At 38.9% G+C, this 22,369-nt stretch overlaps 1 protein-coding gene across 22 annotated transcripts in view; it reads left to right on the top strand.

The window, feature by feature from the left end:
* Positions 1 to 22,369, top strand: part of LOC106883493 (uncharacterized) — a 379,952-nt gene that overhangs the window by 233,234 nt on the left and 124,349 nt on the right. Inside the window, exon 1 of one of the 22 annotated variants that reach the window (XM_089356610.1) lies at positions 297 to 433. The exons of 16 other annotated variants lie outside the window; for them this stretch is intronic. The gene's annotated coding sequence lies outside the window, so the exon portion shown is untranslated. Of the gene's footprint in view, positions 1 to 296; positions 434 to 1,949; positions 2,307 to 22,369 lie in introns of those variants that run through there. 5 more of the 22 variants (XM_089356626.1, XM_089356618.1, XM_089356603.1 and 2 more) reach the window with 5 other exon arrangements.

Below are 22,369 nucleotides of genomic sequence, written 5' to 3'. Positions count from 1 at the left end.
AGAAATAACAGCCAAATTTCCCTGAAATCAAACGTTTTCAAGGCAGTGGTTTTCAAAATCGAAGGGTACATTGGGACAATGTAAGCTCTTGATGTACAAGGCCGGATGGTTATGGCAGTAAACATCGTCTGTAATACTGCTGGGTGGCACTTCACGGTCGCTAGAAATAACAGCTAAGTCTCCTTCAAATCACACAATACCGCCGTAAATAATGTGGAGGGTTGAGAGAGAGAGAGAGAGAGAGAGAGAGAGAGAGAGAGAGAGAGAGAGAGAGAGAGAGAGAGAGAGAAAGGATCAAACAGACAAAAGCCAGATTAGATAACTTCGTCCTAGATACCTCTGAAAAAAAAGGCGGGGTTTTAATGGATGAAATGCGTCTGTTGGATCAGGTCTGACCTGGGGCTATACAGCGACAAGAGAATGGAGATAAGAGGTAACGATTAGACATTAGAAAGGTTGAGAGAGGAAGTGGGGGGGGGGAACCTCTTCATGTGTTGCATTACTTCTGTTGCTACTATTACTACTCCGTTACCACCACCATTATTATTATTATTATTATTATTATTATTATTATTATTATTATTATTATTATTATTAATACTACTATTGTTGTTTTTGTGGTTGTTGTTGTCAATTATCGTCGTCATCATCATCATCATCATCATAATCATCATCCCGTCTTGAGTCGTGTTTTTTTTTTTGCATCTTTTGTTTGTCCACGGAAAGGGGTTGGTGTGTGTTTGCTTTGCAGAGAGTATACACACATATGTATCGTATCAATGTATATATATATATATGTGTGTGTGTGTAGACATCCACACACACACACATATATAATAATAATAATAATAATAATAATAATAATGATAATAATAATAATAATAATAATAATAATAATAATAATAATAATAATAATAACAGCATGTAACAACAAAAGAATGAGGCCTCGATATTTTATAGTTCAGAACAAACAGTGAAAGGTTGTAATTATAGTACTCGGAGTTTGATAGCTCTTTGCTCCGACATTCGAAACTCCGAGTGACTACAATGACAACAAGCTTTCACTGTTTCTTCTAAATTATAACACATACACACATCTATCTATACACATGTGTGTGTGTGTGTGTGTCTAGCTGGCTGTGTGCATATATTTCTGTGTGTATGCGTAAGCTGAAACAGGAACAAGTAACAAACAGCAGTGTTGGTTGGCTGGCTGGTTGGCTGGCTGGTTGGCTGGCTGGTCGGTCGGTTGGTTGTAGAAAGATCCATTATGTTATATAGATTTATTGTATAAAGTAGATAGCCAGGGAAAGGTGATTGAAAGAGCAATTATCGAATGCAGATGGCCGTTGAAGGATACACAAACACACACACACACACACATCTATATATATATAAGCGCACACACGATGTGATACACGTATGTTTATATATATATATATATATATATATATATATATATATATATATATATATATATAAACTGTTGCTAACATCGTTCAACATTGTTTTTTTTTCCCTCTGTTCAATAATTGCGTTTTTCAATTGCCTCCCTCTTTCATTTTTTATACATCATTGGCACGTCCACTACATTATACACACACACCACTCTCACACACATACACACACACACACCTACACATACAGACCCCTTCCTCCCCCACACACGCATACATACATTCACATACAAATACATATAAAATAATATGTACATATATATATAAAACGCACCGATACAAATTCACACGCAAAGATTCCCACAAGACTGAAGAGGAACACACATCAGTGATAAGAATATTACGTAGATTATAACAGGAATATTTTTCTGTGCTAAGTCCTTAGCAAAGGGCTTAATAAAATAGGAAGAATTCAAATTTCAAAGCTACAAGACAACATATATATGTATATTTATTATTATTATTATTATTATTATTGTTGTTGTTGTTGTTGCTGTTGTTACCTCCGTCTTAGCAGAGGCGGAGGTATTGTTTTCAGTGGTGTTTGTTTCTTTGTCCGTGGACAAGATATCTCAAGAACCGCTGGATGGATTCGGCTGAAACTTTCGAGGAATGTTTGGCCTCGTGACTGGCACGAACTGATTAGATTTTTGGGATCGATCCGGTACCGGACAAGGATTCTGGATTAGTTTTCTTGATTTTCTTTTTTTCTTACTTAATTTTTGAGAGCGGTCGGGTTCATTTTTAGTATTCTCATTTGTGAGAGCAGTCAAGTTTATTTCAGATATTCTCATTTTAAAATCATCTCTGGCTAATCATTGAGAGGACTTTGCTGTTGCCTTGGCGGAGGTTTGCGCTCTCTGAATGTTCTTGTTGTTATTATTATTATTATTATTATTATTATTATTATTATTATTATTATTATTATTATTATTATTATTATTGTTGTTGTTGTTGTTGTTGTTGTTGTTGTTGTAATTGAAGTCGTTACACTCCAATTGTTTCTAACTCAGGTTTTTTTTCAAGTATAATTAGAAAAAACTTATGAAATGGGAAAGAATTGTGATGAAATGTCTTCAATAAAAGACTTGAAACATTATATGGGTATTGAGTGCTACATTTGAGAGAGGTCTACATCGTTTGAACCCCATCAAGGAAGGGAAACACACTCACACATGTGCCTGTGTATGTATATGTGCTTGTGTATGTACCTATGTGTATACATGTGTGTGTGTGTTTCCGTGTTTAAACGTGTGCTGTGCATGTGTGTGTATGTATATGTCTGTTTTTATACATGTGTGTGTATGTATGTACATGTGTGTGTCCGTATGCGTGTATACATGTATGTATCTAATGCATATGTATGTTTATGGATGTGAATCTGTTTGTGTGTATATGTATATGTGTGTATGTACATGCATATGTATGTATATGTATATGTATGTATGTAACTATGCGTATGTGGATTTGTGTATACATGTATATACGTGTATATGTGTATGAATACCTGTGTATGTATATGCACGTGTATATGCATATATATATATATATGCATGCGTGTATGTAAGTATGTGTGCGTATAAATATATGTATGTATATGTATATATGTGTATATTTAAATATATGTACGTGTATATGCATGTCAATGTATGTATGTGTATGTATATATATATATATATATTCTGTAAGAATGTTGCAAACCAAATCCCAAAACGAAATATATATATATATATATATATATATATATATATATATATATATATATATATATATATATATATATATATATATATACATACATACATACACACACACTCATACACCCACGCAACATAGTAGCAGTAACTACTTAACTAGCTAGTATCTACCACAACACTATTTTCCAATGTACTCATTTACATTACAATTGCTTGTATATAATAAACCGTATGATGTATCATTATCGGCAGACGTATATAATATATATATACATGTAATATATGTAACATTGTGTATACGTGTGTGGCCTGTTATGTATCTATATGTGTGTATATATATATATTATATATATATATATATATATATATATATATATATATATATATATATATATATATATATATATATATATATATACATATATATATATATATATATATACATATGTATACACATATATATATATATATATATATATATATATATATCAATATAATTGTGAGGCTGTATTATAGATTGTAGATTGTCAGCTAAAACAGAAGCTGGCATTATCGACATCATCATCATCATCGTCGTCTGTTACAGTAGGCAACAGTGGCAGCAACAGTAGTGTAGTGTAAAAACTGCCTCCTTTTTTTCTTTTTTTTTTTTGTCCAAACCCAATCCTTGAATATTGTTGTTGTTGTTGTTGTTGTTTTTCCGTGTTAACCCCCCCCCCTGATTAACAAAACAAAAAAAAGAGAACCTGCCTGGTAGGCGCTGTTACCATAACGATGAATCTTCTTATTACCTTCCTATTTCTCTTCCTTCATACCCTGTTATTGTTTTTTTTGTTGTTTTTGTTAGTTTTTGTGTTTTTGCTATACAGACACATACACACACACACACACACACACACGTACACATACACGTATACAGACACACACACCCACGCACACACGCAAACCATACACACACACAACCGCGCACTCTGGGGTTTTGATGATACAAACTGGAAAGTAGAATACAAAAGCATGAGTATATATGTGTGTGTGTGTGTGTGTATACGTACGTCTGTCTGTCTGTCTGTCTGTCTGTCTGTCTGTCTGTCTGTCTGTCACATGGTTCCGGGTTCAGTCCCACAGCGTGGCACCTTGGGCAAGTGTCTTCTATTAGAGCCTCGGGCCGACCAAAGCCTTGTGAGTGGATTTGGTAGACGGAAACTGAAAGACCGTCGTATATATGTATATGTATATATATGTATATGTGTGTGTGTCTGTGTTTGCCCCCCACCCCAACATCCCTTGACAACCGATGCTGGTGTGTTTACGTCCCCGTAACTTAGCGGTTCGGTAAAAAGAGACCGATAGAATAAGTACTAGGCTTACAAAGAATAAGTCCTGGGGTCGCCGCAGTCAAATGACTGAAACAAGTAAAAGAGTATGTATGTATGTATGTATGTATGTATGTATGTATGTGTATGTGCCATTGCCTTCGTGCCCTGCACTTTATCGTGTCACTAAATGAAACTATCAGCCCTCGAGTCACTGTATAACTTCTGTCGATTCGTGGTTGTGTGGTTAAGAAGTTTGCTTCCCAACCACATCGTTCCCGGTTCAGTCCCATTGCGTGACACTTTGAGCAAGTGTCTCCTACTGCAGCATTGTGTGTGGATTTGGTGGTAAACAAAAAGCTGAAAGAAGCCCGTCATGTGTGTGTGTGTGTGTGTGTGTGTGTGTGTGTCTCGGCCACTGCTTGACAACCGGTGTTGGTGTGTTTACGCCCCCGTAAATTAGCGGTTCGGCTAAAGAGGTCGATAGAATAAGTGCCAGGCTAAAAAGAAAAAAAAAAAAAGGCTGGGATCGATCCGTTCAACTAAAATGCTTCAAAGCGGTGCTCCAGCATGAACACAATCTAATGACAGAAACAAGTGAAGGAATAAAAGAATATAAATGTGTGTGTGTGTGTACATACCCATATATATGTATACAAAAACATACATACACACATATACACATATACTGCAACATTATTGCGACTTTGAACATTATCATCACAGCCGTCACTACTACCAACAAACCAAGCAAACGCAGGATTCTATGTGTGGTCACTTAGCCTGCTAGAAATAGCTACAAGATCTCTTCTAAATCTCGTACCTTGCCTTTGAAACAAAAGGATTTGTTAGATGTAGCGGTTTTGGGTTTAGACTGAGTGGTCTCGACTGGAACGCCGATGATTATAAGTCTTCTCAGTCAAGGTCGACCTGGGGCTTAATTACAACAATAATGACGACGAATCTACATGGCAGCTCGACCTTCTAGAAATAATAACCAGAATTCTCTTCAAATTATATCATATTGTATTAAAATTGGAAGGACACATTGAATAGAGTGTAGCCGAGTCATAGATACATAATAACCACCAACAGACGGGATGGTCATGTCTGGAATAGCTGTGATGATAATTAGTCTGTTTAAAGTTGACAATATCATCAACAACAACGTGTGCATCCTCTATGCTGTATCTCAATCTGTTAGAAACAACAGCTAAATATCCTTAAAAGAACAAAAAATATTTGAAAGTATCCATTATATTACGTTGTATTTTTAGACTGGAGGTCATGGTTGGAAGGTCTTTGGTCAGAGGTCCATTTGACCAAGGTTGACAGGAGGTTAAACAATGATAAGAGCAGTATTTCGAATGAATGTCTCGATGTGCTTGAAATAACAGCCAAAACATCCTGAAATTACGCCTTACCAAGCTTGAAAAAAAAATGAAGAACACTTCGTTTTAATCATTGGTCTGTGCCATGCTGGGGCACCGCCTTGAAGAGTCTAGTCGAACATATCGACCCCGACCCCTAAACATTTATTTTTGTTTTTCAAAGTCTGGTACTTATTCTGTCGATTATTTTTGCCGAACCGCTAGCTTATGAAGACGCAAACAAACCATCACCGGTTGTCAAGTGATTCGTGAGGGACAAACACAAGCACACACATATATGCACATACATACATACATACAGACAGATTCACTCACCCACATACCTGACGGCCTTCTACGCAATTTCCACTTCCAAGGTTTGAGTCAGTCTGGCGTTATGGTAGAAGACGTTTGCTTAAGTTGCCGTATAGTAGGACAGAACCCGAGACCACATGGTTGCAAAGCGAGTTTCTTAACCACGCAGCCAACCTTATGCCTATAAAACAATACAAAAGGCGGAATGGGGTGGACCTGATTGAACACAACCTAACCATTGTTAAGCACAGCCTAGCGATGTCTCCTTGACCCTGCCATTGTCTGACATTACATTAAGACATAAGTGATAAGTGCTGAATGTGAAATATGAGATTAAACATTTAGTTTTCTTCCAGGCCATCTCCCCATCCACCAGCCAGACAGCCACCCTACAACTACGAGGGGCTGCTGAAAGATTCCTGGTTGGAGGCCCAACCTTCTGAGTTCTTTTACAAGGCGTAGAAAAACTGAAGGACTTCTGCAATAAGTGTGTGAATCTGAGAAGGGGAATATGTTGAATGAAATCATCATAATTAACTAATCCTCCTGTATTTTCTTTTAGCCAAAGCCAGGAACTTTTCAGCACCCTCTCGTATATTAAATAGAAATCTGTTTTTAATTTCAGTTATTTAATATTAATTAACAATAAACAATATAAACATTATTTGCTAATAACTAAGTTAACACGAAAAAAAGTGTCAATTTTCAACGCTGTAGGTTCCTGATTCAGCTGAGCAATTTCCACATAATCCCTTCTTTATCCCTTTGCACCCAACCTAGATCCCTTTACCGCTGCCATACCTGCCCCTTCTTCTCCGACACCCTCCTTTTCAGCGGAACTAACTACCAATCATTCTTTCCATCAAACCGATCCCTTCATCTATACCTGTACCATTCCTTTTTATGGCTGTAAATGCTCCCTTTGGAACCTTATACTGGAGCTGGAAAAATATCTGCAGTGCCTTAAGCACGTGTTCCTTTTGCTTAATGGCTAATACGGACCTGATTGCAGACCCAGTTCGACCAGTGCTGACCTGCCAGTTAATCCAGAGATCTGCAACTATTTTCGTAAAGGCCTATTTTTTAAAATGAATTTTTACATTTTCATGATCCAACACGTATATATTATTTATCTTACGTATCGATCACCGTGTATCCATCAAAAGTAATGCTTATGTAAGCAAAAGTCAAACAAATCGTAAATACAGACGACTATCTAAAAGCCATTAACTGCTCAATGGTCAAGAAATACATCGAATTTGAAAATAGTTTTAGAAAAGATCCAAGGCCCACCTACAGAAAACACTGCAAGAGCCCGTTTGTGGGCCACGATTCACCTGTTATTGACCGACCCCTAGGTTAAACAAACAATGCTAGCACTAAGGAGAAGGGCCGTCTTAGTAGGCATTATAGCCCCCACCCCAGAAAAGTCAATGTACTGGGCTCTATAATATTTATTTGTTGACAGCAAGCCACGGCATACATAGATCAGAATTGGGCCTTAGACAAGTGGGGCTCTCGGACAACTGCTCAATGTGTCTATACCTTAAGATGTTTCTACCAAGGAGCTGCTATGCAGCCAGAGCCCTCAACATTACAGACCGCCCCTCCACCACCACTCCGAGTAAAGAATGTACTGGGGTCACACCTACATACACAATCACAGCAATCATTGATTAGCATTCAGACCCCTGAACCCGTGTAGTCCCCACCTCCGGGTGCCCATGCATTAAGACGACACTGTATGTAGTTGCATCCTGCTACAGACCCGTCACCAGACTTTGGTGCCTGGGAGTGCTTCAGAATGTTCTGGGTGGGCACTAATTTTTGTAAACTGTATTTTCTAAAGGGGCGCACCATTGAATAGAGAGGGGGCAATGCCATCCAGTACACTCCTGCACTCCCTTAGCGACGGGCATGTTAGTCAGACTTTAAGAAATGCATTACAGGAAGATTTTTGTAAACTATATTGAGTAGTGAGGGGGAAGTACCGTCCAGTGCATCCCCTTAGCGTCAGGCATGACCTGCTAGAAATAACAGATAGATCTCCCTCCGAATTGCACAACCTAATGAGTTGGCTCACAGTCCTTGTAACTTCACGGTACACTAGAAATTAAATATGCAATTACTGGAACACTCTTCAAATGGAAATTTTAAATCAAAATGCGTTTTATAGTTAAAATATGTAGGAAAATCTATAAGAAACTATTGCTTATTGTATATAGCAAAATTATGAAGGATATGGTTTTCAATATATTCAACCATTAGCCTGGATTTTTTATGGCCATTGTTTTTTTCCATGTGTCTCAGTCATTGGACTGCGACCATTCTGGGGGCACCACTTTTAAGGGTTTAGTAAAACAAATCGATCCCATTATTTACTCTCTAAGTCGGGTACTCTGTCGATCTTTTTTGCTTAACCTCTAAGTTACAGAAGTGTAAATAAACTGACACCGGTTGTCAAACAATTAGAGAATAGACATGCATACATACATACATACACACCCGCATGCATACATACATACATACACACACACACACACACACACACACACACACACACACACACACACACACACGACAGGCTCCCTCGCTGTTTGCGACCATCATATTCATTCACAAGGCATTAGTCAGTCCGGGTCTATGGTTGAAGGTACTTGACCAAGGTGTCACTCTGTGAAACTGAACCTCAAACCAACGTGATTGCAAAGCGAGTTTCTTAACCTCAGGGCCAAGCCTACCCGTTATTTATTTATTTATTGTTTTTTTTTTAAACCGCGGTTCACCTGGTTACTCTTTGCAGTACACCGTTTGACTACCTCTGTCCCTACTGAGTTGGCTACGAAAGATACGTTGAAATGATGTAGTTCTGTAAATAAGACGAAGTGGGCATGACTGGATTGTATTTGATCATAGGTCTTCGCCTCTATCAGGGCTGACTTGTGGCTTAACAACAACAGCAATTGTTTTTACAATGTCACCTTACCTTTTAAAAAATTATTTTTTATAAGTGTGGCTGTGTGGTAAGTAGCTTGCTTACCAACCACATGGTTCTGGGTTCAGTCCCACTGCGTGGCACCTTGGGCAAGTGTCTTCTACTATAGCCTCGGGCCGACCAAAGCCTTGTGAGTGGATTTGGTAGACGGAAACTGAAAGAAGCCCGTCGTATATATGTGTATATGTATGTGTGTATATGTTTGTGTGTCTGTGTTTGTCCTCCCAACATCGCCTGACAACAGATGCTGGTGTGTTTACGTCCCCGTAACTTAGCGGTTCGGCAAAAGAGACCGATAGAATAAGTACTAGGCTTCCAAAGAATAAGTCCTGGGGTCGATTTGCCCGACTAAAGGCGGTGCTCCAGCATGGCCACAGTCAAAAGACTGAAACAAGTAAAAGGGTAAAAGAGAGTAAATAGTGTCACAACGCTGCACAGCAATATGATAACCCCGGGGCGTAGTGAGTGGAGGTTCAAGCCACGTCCGCGTCGTTTTGTTTACAGAAAGTTTACCCATATCCAACGTGTGGGAGGAGTTCAACAACTTTCAGATAAAACAAACAAAACAAGCACATTTCCCTCCACAGGTCGCTCGACCTGCTAATATATCTCTCTTTACTCTTTTACTTGTTTCAGTCATTTGACTGCGGCCGTGCTGGAGCACCGCCTTTTAGTCGAGCAAATCGACCCCAGGACTTATTCTTTGGAAGCCTAGTACTTATTCTATCGGTCTCTTTTGCCGAACCGCTAAGTTACGGGGACGCAAACACACCAGCATCGGTTGTCAAGCGATGTTGGGGGAACAAACACAGACACACAAACACACACACACACACACATATATACGACGGGCTTCTTTTCAGTTTCCGTCTACCAAATCCACTCACAAGGCTTTGGTCGGCTCGAGGCTATAGTAGAAGACACTTGCCCAATGTGCCACGCAGTAGGACTGAACCCGGAACCATGTGGTTGGTAAGCAAGCTACTTACCACACAGCCACTCCTGCGCCTATCAGTCAAATTCTCTTCAAATCACACCCACACACCGTCTTAGGAAAAGGGATGCATTCGATAATGAGGTTCTGAGTTCCCTGCATGTAGAGAAATGACTAGATAGCCATGTCTGGACTGCCTTTGATCATGGATCTACTCGATCGGGGTTGACCTGGAGATCAACAACAACAACAACAAGACTGCTTCCGTCTTAGCAAGCATGGTCTTTTGATTTGCTAGAAATAACAGTTAACTTACTCTCAAATTACCTCGCCTTCATCATCTTCAACTGAAGAAATACTATACATTGGACTACTGTAGTCATGGATGATATCCCTTTCACTTTCCTGTAATACCCAAAAGAAATTCTACTCCCTTAGAGGGTTAAAACAACACTACCACCACCACCACCAATATCCATCTCCCCTTTACCTCTCATCATCATCATCATCATCATCATCATCATCATCAAGATAAACTGCAGTGTAACAGGAGCAGATAGTTACCGACTCCTTATTGTTCGTTGTTGTTTAGCCCTTGGTCAGTCCAAATCGAGCAAACGTGTGAGCAACGGCATCCCATCCGTAGCCATCACATTTTGTGTCCCTTTTATTTATTTATTTATTTTTTAAAAATTAAAACAGTAAGGTGTGTGTGAATTGATGGGGACATGACTGGGATTTCTAACAGGTCAAGCGACTACGTTAAGACGCCGGAGAAGAGTTATCGAGGTTGGTGTTTAACCCTAGGTCAAACCTATGATGGAAGACAATCCACCCAAGACAGGCCAGCATTATCCAATGTGCCCTATATTTTTACAGACGGTAAAGTGTGATGTAAGGGACCAAATACGTGCCTTTTTCGTAGATACGATATTGTTTGGCCCCGGTCTATTATCAAAGGCATTCCAGCAACGACCATCCTGTCTTTTGTAGCTGTTGTATACACCAGGCTACATTATCTAGTGTGTTATTTTTTTCTTTTTGCAGGACGAAAGGGTGAAATTTGAGAGGGAATTGGCTGCCATTTTTAATACCTTTAGCTATCACATGAAGACTGTCGTTGGTTCGTATGGTGGTGGTGGCGTTGGGGGTCGAAATTGTGGCATTGGTTAGTCGTGCAGGAATTGGTTTCGTTATTTTCTAAATTTATTCAGCGGTTCTTATACGGCACACAAACAAACACAAACATCATCATATCCACACACACACACACACACATACATAGATTTATATCTATACATACATACATACATACATACATATGTACACATACAGAGACTGAAATACATAAAAATATATACACGTATATACATGATGCATACGCACACATAAATAGACACACATGTAGATAGATAGATAGATAGATAGATAGATAGATAAATCATCCATCCATCCATACATACATACATACATACGTATACGCACATACGTATTTGTTGATATTGGCAAAAGGCTTGGATATCATTCCCCACCCGACAGACATACATACTTATAAAGATATGTGTCTTCCAACTCGGTATTTAAACACCTGCAACAGTCTCTCTTTCAGTTTCACTCTCTGTGTCCCCCTCCTCTCTCTCTCTCTCTCTCTCTCTCTCTCTCCTTCTTGTCTCCTCTCTTTTCCCAGCTCTCACCCGTCTCTCTGTCTCTTTCTTTCTTTCATTCTAAATACACCGTCATAAAAAAGACCTTTCGCCAGATCTTCTCACTTGAAAATGACCATCCTGTCTAAATCGATGTTTCTACGTTTACCTCTACCCGTCATCTTTTACCTCCATTCTTCCGCCCCCCCCCTCGAAACACCCCCGCTTTCATTCATCTTTTCCACGACACCACCACCTTGACTTTACACCGTCAATGCATCATGCGTTGACCTCTCCCCACTCCTCATCTCATATCGCCCGACATTGTCTCGCGAGACATTGGCTACAGCGAAGCAAGATGTTCCGGTTTCGCTTCTTGGTAGTCAAACATTTTATCGTTTTATGTTAATTACGACCTCGTGAATGGCATCCATTTTACAACCGCCGTTTTACCTTTTTTTATTACACACACGAAGATATGTGTGTGTTTGCATGTACATATAATGTATATGTATACATATGCAGATATCCACACTAACTTTTCAACCTTCCCTTTTCGCGTGCATACACACACACACACACACACACACACACACATACATATGGAATAAGGAAAATAAAGGTGTGATGAAAATCATGCTTCCCCATATATTACTGATGATGATGATGATGCGGAGGAGCAGGATCGGCGTGAGGGTAACATTAAGTAGCAGAGGACCCGAAACGGTTGTGAAAATGGTTATATATGTTTGTTAGGACCATCCCGTCTTTTCGTAAATGTAAGACTACATCCTCTTTTGTGTTCGTTGGAATTTTAAAGATGACAAAACGTGATTCGAGGAACGTCTGGTTAATATTTCTAGCAAGTCAAACGCCCACGTAGTCTTCAGGCCAGCTCGTTGGCGGTTTTGTTTAATCCCAGCCTAGTTCTGATCCATCAGGCCTACCTGTTATTAAATGTTTTCCAATCCTTATTAGCCGATATATTTTTCCGTTTAAGACTTAACGTATCTAGGACTACATTATTAATGTCTTACATTTTTTGTTTTTTTTTTACATGGAAACTCTTTGTGTGATTTTCAGGAGAGATTTTGCTGCTATTTCTTGCAATTGCGTAAAGGCTTCAGCGTCAGTTCACGGAAAATTATAATAATGTGAGGCACATGCTGCTTGGAATCAAAATTATGTCACAGTCTCGATTTACCGATACTGTATTATGTTACTCTCCCTCTCGCTCGCTCTCTCTCTTCCTATGTGTCTTATATGTGCATGTATGCATGTATCTGTGTGTGTGTGTGTGCATATCTGCATGCATTTACGCACGTACGTACGCAAATAAAAGGCTCTGTGAAGCGCGTCATGCAGTCTTTGATTACAAGTTGAGCTCAGCAGCGGCTTTCTCACTCCATTCCTGTAGCCAGTTGTAGTACGACTCTGGTATTTAATCTAGAGATAAGCTGGCGAACGGAATACAAGCCAAATAATAATAGTATAATAGTAATACATAGGTACAGGAGTGGCTGTGTGGTAAGTAGCTTGCTTACCAACCACATGGTTCCGGGTTCAGTTCCATTGTATGGCACTTTGGGCAAATGTCTCTTCTACTATAGCCTCGGGCCGACCAAAGCTTTGTGAGTGGATTTGGTAGACGGAAACTGAAAGAAGCCCATCGTGTAAATATATATTGCCCACGTTTTCTTGTGACATCCTGTACCCAGATATGCATCTATATATACCTGTAGATGTAGGTATGTACATACATGTACGTATATATGCATATACTCTCATTTTATTTGTATTATATATATATATATAATGTATGTATATGTTTGTGTGTGTGTGTTCTTGTCCCCCCCCCCCCAACATTGCTTGACAACCAATGCTGGTGTGTTTACGTCCCCGTAACTTAGCGGTTCGGCAAAATAAACCGATAGAATAAGTACTAGGCTTCCAAAGAATAAGGCCTGGGGTCGATTTGCTCGACTAAAGGCGGTGCCCCAGCATGACCGCAGTCAAATGACCGAAACAAGTAAAAGAATAAAAGAATATACTGAAAACAGTTATGGAATTCAATGCTTTATAGAACAAAACACGCATTTAGCGTTAAAAGTACCGTACTTGTTTTCAAATAGCACCAACGTCGACCTTACCTTTGTTCCTTTCCTGGTCGATAAAAAATGGGCCAGTCGAGCACTAGAGTCGATATAATCGACTAGCCCCCTCCCCCTCCCCTCAAATTTCAAGCCATTTGCCAAAATTAGGAAGAATTATCATCATTATTATTCTCTTCTACTCTAGGCACAGAGCCCGAAATTTGGGGGTGGGGGCAGTCGATTAGAGCGACTCCAGTACGCAACTGGTACTCTTTTACTTGTTTCATCATTTGACTGTGGCCATGCTGGAGCACCGCCTTTAGTCGAGCTAATCGACCCCAGGACTTATTCTTTGTAATCCTAGTACTTATTCTATCGGTCTCTTTTGCCGAACGGCTAAGATACGGAGACGTAAACACACCAGTATCGGTTGTCAAGCGATGATGGGAGAACAAACACAGACACACAAACACATCGACCCCAGGATGGTCGAAAGATTAAGTCAACCAAAGCCGCAGGATTTGAACTCAAAGCGTAAAATAGACATAAATAACCAATAGATAGTCGTTGCTTGGAGTTCTGAGTGTCACTGTAAAACTCGTGACTGAACATTTGTTGCTCAACCGACTTAACGACACTGTTACTCTCTTCTGATTTTAAGAGCTTTTTGCATTTCCATTTGACCTGTTAGAAATAGCAGCCAATGAGCCCTCAAAACAGACCCAGCCGCCTTGGACTCGTTGGCCAATGTTGTTTTGGGTATACGAAAATGACGGAATGTTTGCTACTGTTGTACCTTTGATCACAGATCTCTTCAACCAAAGATGACCCGGGGCTAAACAGCATCAACAGCTGACATCATTAATTCATGTTGTTGTTAGCATGTCCACGTGACTTACGTAAACTGTTTGTAAACAAACTATGGTTGCAAAGCAATGAGGCATTGCCAACTCTCAGTATTATCATTGCTATAGCAAGGTTCCGTCCTCTCACCAGATCTCTTTGATCTGTATTTTCATGCTTTCTATATATTCGTTGTTCCACGTTCCATTACTCCGTTCCTAGTTGCTATTGTATTGTCTCAGGAAAATCCTGATTCACTAGACCTATGATAAAAGACGTTCCAGAATTGACCATCCCATCTTTTATTCAGACACTATAATGTAGGCCTATATTATCCAATGTTACATTCTGTTTCCTAAAGTAGGTCGGATATAGTTTGAGAGAGAGAGAGAGAGAGACTTGACTGCTAATTCTCGCAAGTCATGTGACTACGCAGAGTCTCACTCATTGGTTGGACGGCACGTCGACGTCAAGTCTTTGATCTGACAGCACGTGAAGATGAAAATAGTGTCACACTGTTTGAATGTCATCATCACCGTTGCTATGGGACACTCACTCCAGGCTGTTTCCTGCAATATCGATTTCTGTTTATATGCAGAAAAGTTATTGTTGTTTAACCCCAGGTCAGCCTGACCGTGCAGACCTCCTATGATCAAAGGTGTGTCAGATGCGACCATCCTGTCCTTATATTATCATATATGTATATAAGTATGTATGTATGTATGTTTGCATGCATGCCTGTATGAATTTAGCTATGGCTTGAGGGGGGGGGGCTTTGGCTGCTATTTCTAGCAGACCGAGCGAGTACATGCATGTGTTCCTTGTTAATTCGTATTGTCGTAGAGGAGAACATCTCTTTTACTCTTTTACTTGTTTCGGTCATTTGACTGCGGTCATGCTGGGGCACCGCCTTCAGTCGAGCAAATCGACCCCGGGACTTATTCTTTGTAAGCTTAGTACTTATTCTATCGGTTATTTTGCCGAACCGCTAAGTGACGGAGACATAAACACACCAGCATCGGTCGTCAAGCAATGCTAGGGGGACAAACACACACACATATATATATATATATATATATATATATATATATATATATATATATATACGACGGGCTTCTTTCAGTTTCCGTCTACCAAATCCACTCACAAGGCTTTGGTCTGCCCGAGGCTATAGTAGAAGACACTTGCCCAAGGTGCCACGCAGTGGGACTGAACCCGGAACCATGCGGTTGATAAGCAAGCTACTTACCACACAGCCACTCCTGCACCTGTATTATTCAGATTTTTCTCTCTCAAAATAATTGGTGAGTCTGTGAAGTTGATTCCTTTCCAAAAAGTGTTTGATTGTAGTTGTCTCTTACGGGTTTCGGTCACTGGACTTCTGCTAAACTAGGGTTCTGCTGTCCGTTTTCTTTTCGTGTGTTTTTGTATTATTCTCCTTGCCGCTTAGTACTTATTTCGGTCTGGCCCTTATTTTAACGATCTCTATTTATTGAATGACTAAGTTAGCTTTCGACGTAAAGGGACACAACTCGAAGCTTTGTTTTATTTTACATCGAGTCACATACATAAAATGCATGGTATACAGGTGTGTGTGTGTATATATATTTATGTATGTATGTATGTATGCATGTATATGTGTGTGTATAGGTATATATAGGCCTATACACACACATGTATATGTATAAATACACATATATGTAAGAACTAAAATGTATACGTATACTTGTGTGTGTGGGTGTGTGTCTTGCTCAAGTGAATTAGGTATATGTAAAAATTAACTCTTCCTTCTCCAAGCTTAGATTCGAAACCGAATCTACGGATTCTCGCTCGTCCAAACCACCACGATCAACAGGACAAAGAAAACCTTTTATTTCGCGCCTGTTGATCGTGGTGGTTTAGAAAAGCTGGTTTGACCGCCACCCCATACACTCTTACCTGTCAAACTTGTACCCTGTAATTTAAATGACAATTTAGTGGTACATTGGTTGAACCAATTATTCTGAAGTATTTAGTTAAAGCTTTCTGCGTTCAAATCCTTCCAGCTCAACCTTTATTTATTTTTTTTTAAACCCAGTGCCCTCACTCCGAAGCGATACCTTGTGTCAATGTGAGAAATCAATATTATACGATATTTTGCATTCTTTCACGCAATAATTCATATATTTCCTTGGTGATCTTTTATGGATATTTAATGGTGCACGACATGAAAGGAGCTGGAATGAATGAAAATAACACAGTCGTTAATAAAATGAAACTCAAATTTTTTCTCTGGGAAACTGGAAGTTTATGTTTATATATAATAGAACTAACTGAACCTAGTAAACCCAACCGGCTAATAAAAATCTTGGCATAATTCATGATCGACATATCAGTGAAATACACAAATCTACCACGGGACATTGGCATAGCTACAAGCTTTTGTCTACCCCCATCCTTATAACTTTCAGAAAAATGGATGTTTTTTTTTTTTTAATGAGATTTTCTATTAATACCTTTCAAATGGTGTAGATTCTGATTATATCGAATTTAAGGTGTTTAAATAAACTACCCATTTTTGTAAAAGTTAACGAGGAAACTAAGTCTTCCAACGTCCGAAAAAAAATTTCACGACAAATTCCTATAATCTACATCATCTCAAATATATTTGTAGAAAATTGCGTTAAAAAATACCCATTTTTCAAAAAGTTATGAGGAAACAAAGTCGATTCCTGCGAATTATCTGAAACTCCTGCTGCCTCCGAAAAAAATTCCAAAACGAATTCCGATATAATCAGAATCTATACCATCTGAAAAGTATTTGTATAAAAATTCTATTACAAAATATCTATTTTTCTGCAGGTTATGAGTAAACAAAGTCCATGGGGGGGGGGGGCACACTTGTGTTGCTATGCTAGGATATTTACCATATATCTAGTAATACTCGAACTACCATTGAGTCGGTTATGTATCGTCTGGATTAATTACCTGTTAAATGATGTGCTGCTGTAATCAGTCAATACGTTCCGTTCTTCTTCCACGCAATAAAATATGGTACCTTTTTCAGTTTCATTTTATTGTCGATTATGATTTTCATTGACTTTCATTCATCCTACTTCTTAACTCTTTATTGCTCACCATTATTTGCCCATAAAAAAAACTTAAGATCGCTCCGTTTCCTAACTACCAGAATTACTGGATCCTGTTCAATTTCTTCCAACCACCTGATGACGTAAATTGCTTTCATTTTGTCGAGAAATTAACAATAAAGAAATTACATGATATTTTAAATGTTTGTAACTTTATTCTTTATTTCTCGAAATAAGACAAAAAAATGAATGAATGCGATTTTCATCATCAGCAAGGAAAACTACAGTCTTGAAGAAATCTAACGAAATCCGAATTGCTATGTTTATAAACATCATCTTAAATATTACACAATTGCGGATGTCTTACTTTGCGGTTAATAGTTTTTTGTTCCTGTCGACTCCAACACATTTCTTTCTAATTTCCAGTTCATTCAGAGGTTTTTATTTACGTTCATGCATGCACTTCCGGTTGGCTTCCTTTGTTTTTTGTTTCCTTTTTGTTTGTTTGTTATTGTTTCAATCTTCAGCCGCTGTTTACATATGCTGAAAAGTTCCTGGCTTCAAGGGTGTCGCGAATCTGAGTTCAAATTCCGTTGAAATCAACTTAGCCTTTCATCCTTTCGGGGTCGATAAATCAAGTACCAGTTGCATACTAAAGTTGATCTAATTGGCTGGCCCCCTCCCCACAAATTTCGAGCCTTGTGCCTAGAGTACAAAAGAATATTATGTGTATTAATCACTAAGTGCACATATACACATATTAGCAATGCAAAGATTATTAAATTAAGCAATCTTTTGTGAAGGGATACTTGTATGTAAGTGAAGTTACTAGTGGTAGGCATAGCTTGTTAATGCTTATCAACCATGAGTGCCTATTTTGGATTCAATCTCACTGAATTCCTGGACCAACCTAAGCTACATGATGGAATTTGCTGAAGGGAAACTGAAAGAAGCTTATCATGTGTATATATTGTATATATATATATATATATATATATATATATATATATATATATCGTTTATATGTGTGTGTGCACATATAGATATACATGTGTGTGTATATATATATATATTTTTTCTTTTATTTGTTTCAGTCATTTGACTGCAGCCATGCTGGAGCACTGCCTTTAGTCGACAAATCGACTCCAGAACTTATTCTTTCTAAGCCTAGTACTTATTCTATCGGACTCTTTGCTGAACCGCTAAATTACAGGGATGTAAACACACCAGCATTGGTTGTCAAGCAATGGTGTGGGGGACAAACACACACACACGTATATATATATATACATATACGATGGGCTTCTTTCATTTTCCGTCTACCAAATCCACTCACAAGGCTTTGGTTGGCCCGAGGCTATAGTAGAAGACACTTGCCCAAGGTGCCATGTAGTGGGACTGTAGTTGGTAAGCAAGCTACTACTTACCACACAGCCACGCCTATATATATATATATATATATATATATATATATATATATATATTGTCGTCATCATCATCATCATCATTTAACGTCTGTTTTCTATTGCTGACATGGGTTAGATGGATTGAGTGGAACTGGTAAACCAGAGACCTGCCCCAGGTTCCAGTCTGATTTGACATGGTTTCTACAGCTGGATGCCCTTCCTAATGCCAACCACCCCAAGAGTGTAATGGGTGCTTTATACATGCCACTGGCACAGGTGTCAATTATACAACACCGGCAAAGGCCATGACATTTTCATGCGTGTCATTTACTGGCAATGACCATGACTATGTTGCCAATGTCATATGTGTGTGTGTGTGTGTGCATATATATGTGTATATTTATATATGTATGTATACACACACACACACACACATATGTGCACCGACCAATTGGCACCCGTGCCAGTGGCATGTTAAAAGCACCATTTGAGCGTGGTTGTTGCCACTGCTGCCTGACTGACTCCCATGCTGGTGGCACGTAAAAAGCACTATTCAAGCGTGGTCAATGCCAGTACCGCCTGACTGGCCCTCGTGCCGATGGCACATTAAAAGTACCCACTACACCCTTGGAGTGGTTGGCATTAGGAAGGGCATCCAGCTGTAGAAACTTTGCCAGATTAGATTGGAGCCTGGTACAGACTTCTGGCTTGCCAGCCCCCAGTCAAACCGTCCAACCCATGCCAGCATGGAAAGCGAACATTAAACGACAGCGATGATGCTGATGATATATATATACATACACGTGTGTGTGTATGTCTGTGTCTCCTTGTCTTGGCACCGCAGGTTAGTTATAAACAAGTATCATTATTGTAGAAGTGGTAACCTTCATTCCCAGTCTACTGTAAAAATACATCTGGTCATAGGGAAATGCTAATTATCTCGCTTGTTGGCAGATCTCAGCTGAGCCATGCAAACATGGAAAAGTGGATGTTAAGATGAGAATGATGATGATGATATGAAGGAAAAGGTGATAGAGCATTTTCGGACTTTACATGTGGCATCGCATCAGCTGTCCATCTGGTGCTGATAGTGGTGACACGCATGTGTGTTAGTTTGTTTGACGCGTTTATATGTGTATACGTTTATATCAGAACACTATAGACATCATCATCATCATCATCACCATCATCATCATCACCATCATCATCATCATTTTCACCTTCTTCATCATCTGCTACAGTGCTATCATCTTCACCATCACCATTGTCCCTTATGACCATTACCACTCGACCAGAAGCATTATCTTCTTCATGCATGTCCCCATCACCACCAGCTCCACCACCACTACCATCCATGGCAGCTGATGATGATTATGGTGATGGTGGCAGTGGTTTTTGCAATGCTGGTTGTGGTAGTGGTACTATGGGTATATTTTCTTTTTCCTCCACTCCAGACTAAAGCCATGCTCCCCCACTCAAAATAAATGCAAACCAAAAAAAAAAAACAACAAAACAAAAACAGCATCAGCATCATGGATATCATCATCACCATCACCATCATCACCACTGTCACCAATACTGCCATTATCTTTATCACCACCACCACCACCACCGACAACATATTCAATGTCAGTAGTAGTGGTGATGATGGTGATGGTATCAATAATTTCCTAATATGATAATGAGTGTAGTGTTTTTATATATTTGTGTGTATATATATATTTGTCCAGAATCACGCCGGACGCGGAAGAGGAGAGAAACTAATAATTCAGTGAAGGAGAAGTAGTGAGAGTAATAGCCCTGACTGAGAGGGAGTGAGAGAAAGTAATAACAGTGAGAGAAAGGAAGGGGGTAATAGATGAATAATGAAGGAAGGGGTGAAAAAGAAAATCAGCATTTGAACTCTGTGTAAGGTATACATGTGTATATGTGTGCATGTACAAGGGAAATATGTGAATGTTTGTATGTGTGATTATTATGTACTTTATGGCTAATTGTAGTATTTTGTACCTTATTTATATATAAAATACTACAATTAGCCATAATTATTGATGGCACATGGTCAGCTAGTTCATCAGTAACACATGAAAGAAGATGGTCCCTTTATAACAGAAGACTTTCAATTGTATCTTTTAAGTAGAACTGTACTATTAACACTGCCACTACGGATGCACACTATCAGTGTACTTAGGCAGGTTTGTACTATTTAACACTTACTGACACTGTCTTCTATTTGCTATCATCTATCTTTAATCTTTTACTTGTTCCAGTCATTTGGTTGTGGCCATGCTGGGGCACTGCCTTGATGAATTTTTAATCGAATGAATTGAGCCGGGGACTTATTTTTTAAAGCCTGGTACTTATTCTGTCAGTCACTTTGGCCGAACTGCTAAGTTATGGAGTTATGGCCGTAAACACACCAATACTGTCAAGCAGTAGTGAGGGACACACACAGACACATGCATACATATGTGTGAAGGCATATGGCCTAGTGGTTAGGCTGTTGCATTCATGATTGCTAGATTGTGGGTTCAATTACCAAACTGGGCAGTATCTTTTCTTTGTATATACATATACATATATATATATATACATACATAAACACATATATATTATACACACACACACATACACACATGTATACATACATATCATTTATGTGTGTATATATATATATATTAGACAAAATGAGATAACTAACCCAAGGCTGTGATGAGTTCTCAGGACATTTATAAGGAAAAAAATATAGATATAGTCTTGCAGCTGCTTCTGGAATATTATGGATATCCCTTCATCAGAGACGATGTGAGATGGTTAAATAGAGGGAAATATTAGAGTTCGAAATAAGGAATTATTATGGAAAAGGCAGAGATAGGGAATATAGAGGGAAATAAGAGAATGAAAGTGGAAGTAGAATATAAGATATATAAAGATATTGTAGTTGTAGTTCCATTATTCGAGGAAATTGGTGTATAGAAGTGGTAAAAATATTTCCTGTACATGGTATGTAAGTTCCAATAGTAGTCCATGTAGTCATTTCAAAGTATGCAGCCTTGGATTCTGTGTTGCTCATTTGAAAGGGTCTTACTTACTTACTTAGCATTACCTGCCACTCTTTGGGCCTTCTAGACACCAAGGTTGATGAGTACCACATATTCCCCTCCATTTTCTTATTGCTATATAAATTTAGGGTAAAACCTCCTTTTACCCGCACCCATTTATTGCACTTGGTAAA

Source organism: Octopus bimaculoides, chromosome 8 (assembly GCF_046866305.1).
Source record: "Octopus bimaculoides isolate indiv1 chromosome 8, ASM4686630v1, whole genome shotgun sequence".
Lineage (NCBI taxonomy): Eukaryota > Metazoa > Mollusca > Cephalopoda > Octopoda > Octopodidae > Octopus > Octopus bimaculoides.
Note: the sequence above shows the minus strand (reverse complement) of the source record. Positions and strands in the feature narration are given on the sequence as shown.